This window comes from Echinops telfairi, unplaced genomic scaffold (assembly GCF_000313985.2).
Source record: "Echinops telfairi isolate 266 unplaced genomic scaffold, ASM31398v2 ScPeMD7_7420;HRSCAF=8458, whole genome shotgun sequence".
Taxonomy (NCBI): domain Eukaryota; kingdom Metazoa; phylum Chordata; class Mammalia; order Afrosoricida; family Tenrecidae; genus Echinops; species Echinops telfairi.
In genome coordinates this window covers 38,897,684-38,906,550 of record NW_022111320.1, presented here as the reverse complement: position 1 = coordinate 38,906,550, position 8,867 = coordinate 38,897,684, and the positions used below count along the sequence as shown (strand labels likewise).

General features: G+C 38.1%; 1 pseudogene; it reads left to right on the top strand.

Moving 5' to 3' along the window:
• Positions 1-6,643: 6,643 nt before the first annotated feature.
• On the top strand, positions 6,644-8,318 carry LOC101653143 (annotated as a pseudogene).
• The last annotated feature ends 549 nt before the right edge of the window (positions 8,319-8,867 follow it).

The window sequence follows — 8,867 nt, the reverse complement described above, 5'->3', positions numbered from 1 at the left end:
CATCATGGACTGCACCTCAAAGTAAAGAACACGGAAACCTCACACATGGACCACTAGATAACCAATTATGATAAATGGAGAAAAGGTTAAAGTTGGCAAGGATTTCGCTTTGCTAGGATCCACAATCTATACTCATGGAAACGGCAGTCAAAACATCAAACAACAAATCACATCGGGCAAATCTGCTGTACAAGTTCACTTTAAAGTGACTCAACAAAGTCACTTTGCTGACTAAGGTGTGCCTGACCCCAACCAACAGCCTCATAGTCAGGTGAAAGTTGGAGAATGAATAATGGGAGACTGAAGAATTGACGCATTTGAACCATGGTGCTGGTGAATAGTCAAATGGTACCAATAGCACCATGGACGTCCAATAGAACAAACGTTTGTCATGGAAACAGTACAGCCAAAACGCTCCTTAGAAGCTCGGATGGTGAGACTTTGTCTCACGAACTTTGGGCATATTATTAGGAGAGATTAGTCCCAGGAAAAGGACATGATGTAAAGTAGAAAGTCCACAAAAAAGGTAGATTGACACAGCGAGGGCAAAGATGAACTCAAGCATAACACTTGTGCTGTTGGCAGTGAGCGGGGTGGGGGTCTTCTGTCGTGAAGAGGGTCCCAGTGAGTCAGAATGGACTCGGTGATGCCTAACACCAGGTGTGGACTGCAACCCTCGTTGTGAAACTTTTCAGCTCACTCTTTATATTCAGTAAGATGTGAAGTGTGCGCTAGAGGTCGCCATTCAGATGACAGCAAATATACACTTTTCAACTAGAGAAAATATAACCACCCAATCCCCAGGACTCAGGACATTTTTTTTAATTAGGAAGGAATATTTTCTTCCACACTTTGTAAATGCACATCGGACACATGCAGTTGGATTTACCATGGAACTGATGAAAATTAAATTTTAGGTCTACACAATTATATAGTACCAGTAGGGACCCTATCTACCTACCTACTTACCTACCTATTCATGAAATCACAAAAGTATGGTATTTTTGCCCATAATTAGTTAGGATTAATGTAACTTTCCACTCTGAATCTCTTCCTGTCATATTTCACTATGTGTCTAGTGATGGGTATGATGAAAGGGTAGTTGAATTGGAGCTATACTTAGTTTATCTTTTCGTTGGTATATGCTTTTGTGGCTCATAGTCACTTCCATATACAGTGAAATTCTCTCCATATGAGAAAAGTGAGGCTTTCTACTCCTAGAAAGATTTAAGCTGGGAAACCCACAGGGCCGGTTCTACTCTGAGACACAGGGTTGCTCATGGACTAATGAGGTGCTCTAATGCTCCCTGTGCCCTCTCCTTGGTCATTGTGAAAGATAGGCAGGACCAAAGGTCATAGTTTGCAAGAACTTATGCTATATTGCTCTGCCCAGGTTGTGTATGATGGAAGAGAAATCAACTATGAAACAATCAGGAGGTCGTGTGAGGAAATTTAGTCTAATGATCAGATCTGAAAAATTGAAAATGGAAGATTCATATTCTCAGTTAAAATGAAACTTGCTTTTTTCAGAAAAGACGAATTAAAGTTAATTCTATAAGTATGTCACTATAATAAGAGTATTGACTCAAATTGGTTTTAATAGGTATCATGAATTAAAAAGGGATTTAAATTTAATATTGATCAATAAACCTGAAGTAACTCTAATCTTGCATTTTTATACATGAACTAAATTGGATTAGAGGTACATGCCATTACTAATAATGTAAAGAGGCATTTCTAAGCTGTAAGAATAATAAGGAGATTTCTATCAGCTGTGCCAGGGAAAAGATCAAATTGTCATTCTTTTTTTCTCAGTAAAATGATATTTCTAAACTGCCGTTATATATAATGAAGTTTTATATAGCATACAGTCAAAAAATTGCAAGACGAAAGGATTATATGTTGTATTAAGTAGTTAATAAAAGTATTAAGCTATTTTTACTAGATACTTTATGTTTGAGGAAAATTTCTGACATTTCCGAACTGTAGTTTTTATTATTATGACTAAATACTATCAATTCCATATCTGGTTATATGCTATATTTTAAAATTATTTTTTCTTAAAAGGATCCCCAAGATTATATATAATTCAGGCCTCAGCAAGCTGGGATGTTCTCTGCATATTTGTTGGGCAAATTCATTCACAATATAACCCTTGCAGAAATAGTTGTTTGCCTTTAATATCCTTCTAAAATAAACTTTCAGCTGCTGAAATAGTTTTAGATTTAGGGAAAAGTTGCAAATCTAGTACAAAAAGTCTCCATAGACCCTCAAAGCTAATTTCATATATTAGTGGCTTTAATAGTGCTTGCTGTCATTCGTTGTCCTCACAGCAATCTGACTCATAGTGGCCACGAGTATGTAAACTACCCCATAGGGTTTTCAAAGCGATGACATGGTGGGGTTGAACCATCAGCTTTAAAGCTGGTAGTAGACCACTTAACCTATACCTTAATCTGAAGGGAGCTGCGCTTACTAGCCTAACAAAGCAAACCTGCATCCACTGCTAGAGGAGTTAGCATTTAGAACATAGATCCACATGCGCCCCTTCATGTTTTTTTGGTTCTTAGGGGAAAAAAGCTGTTTTGTGATTTGCTTTAAAAAATTTATTACAATATACCTTGATCAATTTTCAAGTCATGAAATATATTTCCTGTATATATTTTTATATTTGCCCATATTGAATTACATGGCTCTACCATACATTATTTTACCTATTCCCTATTGATGAATATTTAGTTGGTTTCCATTTTATCATGATGATAGATAGTGCTGCAGTGAACACTTTTACAGAAAGTTATTTACCAGGAACATGGTATTTTGAGCATATATTCATTTTTTTTCTTGTTTATTTCTCAGTGAACTATTAAAACTTGCATAGGACTTGGGCATTGCATTATATTGTTCATTTTATTAAAATATCTTATTAGTTCTTTATACTTTTAAAAGTGCTTGTACAGCCTCTCCAGGATTTTCAAGGTAATTAATCATGCCCAAAATGAAACAATGATAATTATGCCTCTTTTTAATCCTTTTGCTCTTTATTACATTGGCTCATGTTTACAGAAAAATATTGAGTAGTGGTGATAGCAAAGATTATCAGATTGTTTTTGTTGTTAACTATCATGCTTCTATTAAGATGTCAACTGTTAATTAAAAATTAATGCTTTTTATTATTTTACAGGCATGTTGTTTTTGAATGTGTGCCTTCATTGAAAATCCCTGATATTTGAATTCAAAAACAAAAGAGGCCACATAATTGGAGAAAAAAATTAAAATCACAAACAATTAAATATGAAATTCAGAACTTCGCTCACTCACTACGTACTCACTCACTCACTCACTCCACTCACTCATAGCTATGCTATTGGACAGGGGACACCTGCCCATGGGGCACTTAACTAGGTACATTTTAATTCCTAGGTATGATTCTCGTATTGAGTTGATGGCTCGATATAATAAGAGTAAGTGACTTCTGGTTTCAGTTGCATCTTTTATAAGAGTAAGTGAGAATTTTATGAATGTTCCTCATTGTCTTTTTTTCCCTAAAGGAAAACTAAAAAAAAATATGTATCAGCTCTATGCATTTTATATGCATACATGAAACTTATACATGGAAAAAATCAAGTGGCATATTGCATTGAGCAACAGTACCATAAAAGACGTCTGTGACATGTTAAAAAGCAAGCAAGTCACCGTGAGGTGTACCTGAACTCGGTCGTGGTATTTGATATCACCTCATATACGTGGGAGAGCTGGACAGTGAATGCGAATACTAGAGAGGAATTGATGCTTTGGGATTATGGTTTGATCCAATAATATTGGCTTTGCCATGGACTTCCAGAGGAATGAATGAAACTGTCTTGAAAGAAGTACAATCAGGTTCCTCCTTAGAAGTGAGGCTAATTGAGAGTTGTTTCACCACTTTGGACATGTAATCAAGAGGGACCAGTCCCCTGACAGGAATGTCATACTTGGTGGATGGTTAGTAAGACAGAAGAAGCTCCTCACTGAGATAGATTGATTCAGTGGCTGAAAGAGTAGATTCAACCATAGCAACTATTATGAGCCTGGTACAGGGCTGGGCAACATATGGTTTTGTTACCCATGGGGTCACTATGACTTGAAGCAAGCTGACTAACACCTAACAGCAGGAAACATTGTCAGGCTTAATCAGATCCACACACAATATTAAGATCCTATTTGCCTATAAGAATGCCATAATTGTGCCTAGTTAAAATGAAGATTGAATTTACTAATTGATGGGATGATAATAGCATGAGATTTGCAAGTCGTATTGCTTTGGGATACATAACATTTCCCCCGTGTTCTAAGTTTCTGATATATGGAGGGAAACTCCAAAAACACCTTATATTATAAATTAGTATGGATATTATCTGTCCTTAGAAATGTTGATTTTAAACATTTCTTTGTAAATCTCTAATAACTTACTTTATAAAAAGGCTGACAAAAATGAAGAGGGCAAAAAATTAAGTAAGTTTGTATTGATTTTACTTAGGATGGCATTTTAGTGGGATTTCTGAGTGATTATGGAGAAATCACTTCAGAGCTGAAAGGGAATTTACAGAGATTATCATTCATGAGTCTCTCATTTTATAAAAGCATGTTCTCACAACACTAGACATCAGTTAAACTAAAAATCCAAAGTACAACATGTCTTTTATGAACATTACTTGTAGGAGAGGAGGAAAAGAGACCTATAGTTTTCTATTCTTGGAAACATTTAGTCTGCATTTTAAGGGATTTACTATCGGAGAGAAAAACAGCCAATATCCCTGGAACATTTTTATATTGAAGGTGAATGTCTCCAAGGTGACTGTTAGGGATGAAACATCATGTGGCATGGGGACAGCTATTCTTCATTGGGCTGCTTGCGTTTGGATGGCCCCTTAGATGTTTGTCCCAAATGATGGTCCGGTATTCCTATTTATAGCAAATGCTGAAGATTAAATTTTAAGCTCTATTGAATTTGGTTATACATTGGCTATGACTGCCTTAGGATCCCCTGCAGCACTTCATTGCTAGTTATAATCAGATGGTAAGCTTTTCTAAATCAGACTCACAACATTTAGCATTTCCTATAGAGACAGCAAACTTTAATTACTGACTTGTAATCATAAGGAGCCTGAAAGAAGCATAACTTTGGCCTTTGCTATCTCTCGATATCTTGAACAAGCCAAGGAACATCCTAAAATTGTTATGGAGTTTGTATTGTAAGCTGATATAGAACATATTTTATGTTAGATTGCTCTGACCTACTGCCTTAGCAAGGCTTATGTGGATTTATTAGTATTTTGTGATTGAGTGGTTGTTTTATCTAAAGATTTCAAGTTTCTGGATATAAGTTTACTCCATGAGCATTCACTCAGGAACACAATCTATATCAACCTTTCTTTCTCTCCTTGCCTAGTATAACTCCCTAAAGAATCATTTACTCATGCATTCATTCATTCTGTCAGTCACTTAACATTAAATATATATTAAGTTCTTTTCTGTCCCAAACACTGTAAGATTGTTGTTGGGCCCAAAGTGAATGAAACATACCCTTTCCTCAAGAACACACAGTTTGTGAGCAGCAAAAAGACATGTATAGATCTATAAGACATGTATAGATGAAGCAAGTTATTATATTAGGAAGGGTTAAATTAGTATTTTTCAGCATTGAAATGAGGGGATTCTTAATCCTAGTACATTATTTGTTGATTATCTATCTATCTATCTATCATCTATCTATCTATCTATCTATCATCTATCTACTATCAATCATCTATCTATCATCTGTCTATGCCTATCTAATCTATCTTGAGTTAAAGCATTTTTAGGAGAGTTCTCAGAAGTTATGAAATGCTTAAATCAAAATTTTATTGTTTATGACTTTGTTCTTTCTCTAGAGTGAACATGCATAAGTGGACAGTACTTCAGGATGGCAAACATTTCTATTTCCAATAAACTGTCATTGTTATATTCCAGGACCTAGAAAAGGAATTGTTGTTAGATGCCATCAAGTCAGTCTTAACTCATCATTGAGATGGAGTCAGTTTATGGCCCTCCTAGCCCAAAGTCCTTCTGTCGTCTATCATAATTCTGGATTCTACAGCTGTGGCTATCTGGAGCCCTGGTGCGGTAGCGCTTACTCGGCGGACTGCTAACTGCTGGGCCAGCAGTTTGAAATCACCAGCTGCTTCTCCGGAGAAACTCAGGACTTTCTACTCCCACATAGAGTTCCAGTCTTGGATGTTCACCAGGGACGTGCTACCCTGTCACAAAGGGTTGCTATGAGTCGGCATCGACTGGACGTCAGTAAAAGATGGCTGTGGCTTAGATCCCAATTTGGAGGGAGGTCTGTGTTACTGGTAAATTGGGGTGCAATTCCAGCCATGGGAGAGGGTGTGAGCCCAGTCACCTACTTTGCTTCCCTGGAGGCCTCTGTAAGACTAATTTACTGGTGTGTGTGAGTTAAATGAGTTTCCAAACTTCAATGAGTTTCCAAACCACACTTCCAACAAAGCCAGTTTTCAATGTACAAGAACTATCTAGGACAAAGAGAGAAATACCGGGACCACTTGAAAGACCACATCTAACATCTCTGCCTGAGCTGGCAGCGGTTACAAAGACCAGAAACTGTGGTAAGGAGGCTCAGAGACAGAGCATTGGAACTCTCAAAGAGACAGCAACTAGCATGGTAGAATCAATCAAACATGGCATTGCATTACTGAAGATTGCTGCAAGTACTAACAATCCTGTAGATGCAATGTATCCGTCTAGTCCCTTGGAACTTGTGATAACACGAAACCTTTCAGGAGGGTCTGACCTTCAGAACCTGCTCCATCGTGCAAGTCAGAGCAGCATCCATTCTCCCCACCAGTTGACCTGTATTAGCTATTCTGGGACACTATCAGACTCCACCACCAAATAGGACAGGCAGCGGACACTCACCACCTAGTCACAGTCTCACTTCTCCAAGCTACGTCAACTTTTCTCCAAATACAGTCCCAGAGTTCTCTACACTTGCTGTCAGGATGAATTTGATGATGCTGATGAATTCCATCAAAGTGACTCCTCCCCGAAGTGCTTAATATATTCCTCTGCATCTGCCTAAATCTTGACCCACAGCAGCTCAGGAAACGGTGTGAAGTGCCCAGACACCATGGAATCACTGAATTCTTCCTCGTTCAGTGGAACAAGGGATGCTGCCCTTGGCGACTCCCATGGTGATAGCGATGATGAAGGGGAGGCAGGGTCAGAGGAGGAGCACGAGAGAGTTATCATGCATACCTTGTCCCAAGTTCGGCTTAGAAAGGATCTTACTACGGTACTTCTTTCAACATTTACTCTGGAAAGAAGATCCCTTTTAGAAATGTATGCAGACTTTTTTGCACATCTTGATCTGTTCACCACCATTAGTGACCAGAAAGAGCCCAAGGATCAAATGGTGCAGGTTGTAAAGTGGTACCTCTCAGCCTTTCATGCAGGAAGCAAAAGGATCTGGTGCAAGAAATCACTCACCCCAATTTGGGGTGAGACCCATCAGTGCCATTGGACCTTCTCAAATGACACTGAAAAGAAGGCAAAGCTAGTTTCAGAAGGATTGGTTCCTTGGGTTTCCAAAAACAGTGGAAACTTTGTGGCTGAACAGGTTTCACATCATCCACCCATTTCAGGTTTTTTTAAGCTGAGTGTCTGAACAAGAAGATAAAATGCAATGTGCTTATCTGGACCAAGCCAGAATTCCTTGGGATGTCGACTGGGGTGGACAACATAGGTCAAGGCAGTGTCTCTTTTTCAGACTATGATGAATATTACATTCTCATTTTCCCTAAAGGTAATGGAAGGTCTATCCTAACAGTGCCCTGGGTGGAGCTGCATGGAGCATGCAATATTAATTGTTCCCAAACAGGAAACTATTATCTTCCATACCAAACCTTTCTATGGGGTCAGGAAGCACAGAATAACTGCTGAGATTTTTTCCTCTAAATGATAAGAAGTCACTTTGTTCAGTTAAAGGAGAAAGGAATGGTGTCATGTCCATAAAATATGCAACAGGGCAAAATAGTCTTGATAGATCCAAGAAGTCACTTATAGTCAAGAAGAAAGTGAGGAAGTTGGAAAAGGCTCTCTGCCTTTGGAAACATATCATTCTCAACTTAAAAATCAGAGGCATTGATTCAGCAACTGAAGCAAAGCATAAACCTGAGGAAAGATGAGAGTCAGGGGAGACAAGGTTATTTCATGAGGATGGAGAACGTTGGGTGCACAATGAACCATTACTGAAGTGCCTGGACGCTGCCAAGCACTAGGTCAGCAAACAACGTTTATCCCTGATGACCAGGGAAGTGGGCATAATGAAGTCACAATCAATCTCCCTTTGGGAGAATCTGTTCCCTCCATTCTTATTGCAATGGTTCCTACCTCAGGGATACTGGACTTGCTGAAGCAGATGAACAATTCAAGCAAGAAAAACTTTCTTATTTTCTCTTCTGTGGCCATTAGGATATTGACTTCAGTCCCGAGAAGAAACTCAGGCTTTGAAAACAAGATGTCTGATCTTTCTCCAAACCCCAAGCTTTTAAAAGCATTTATAATCTAGTCTCAAACTCTGCACTCTAGGACTGCTCTTGAGACAGATGAGATGTATGTTTCCTAGTTTATATAATATTGGTTCTCTCTCATCTATCTATCCATGTATATGTATATATATATATATATATATATACACACACACACACACACACATAAAATATACTTGATGCAAGATTTTGCCTGAGTACTCCATTTGTATATAATAATTCCTCTGTTTTAGAAAATTAACTGTCTCTTAAAATCAAGTGTTAGGACATTTCAAGGTC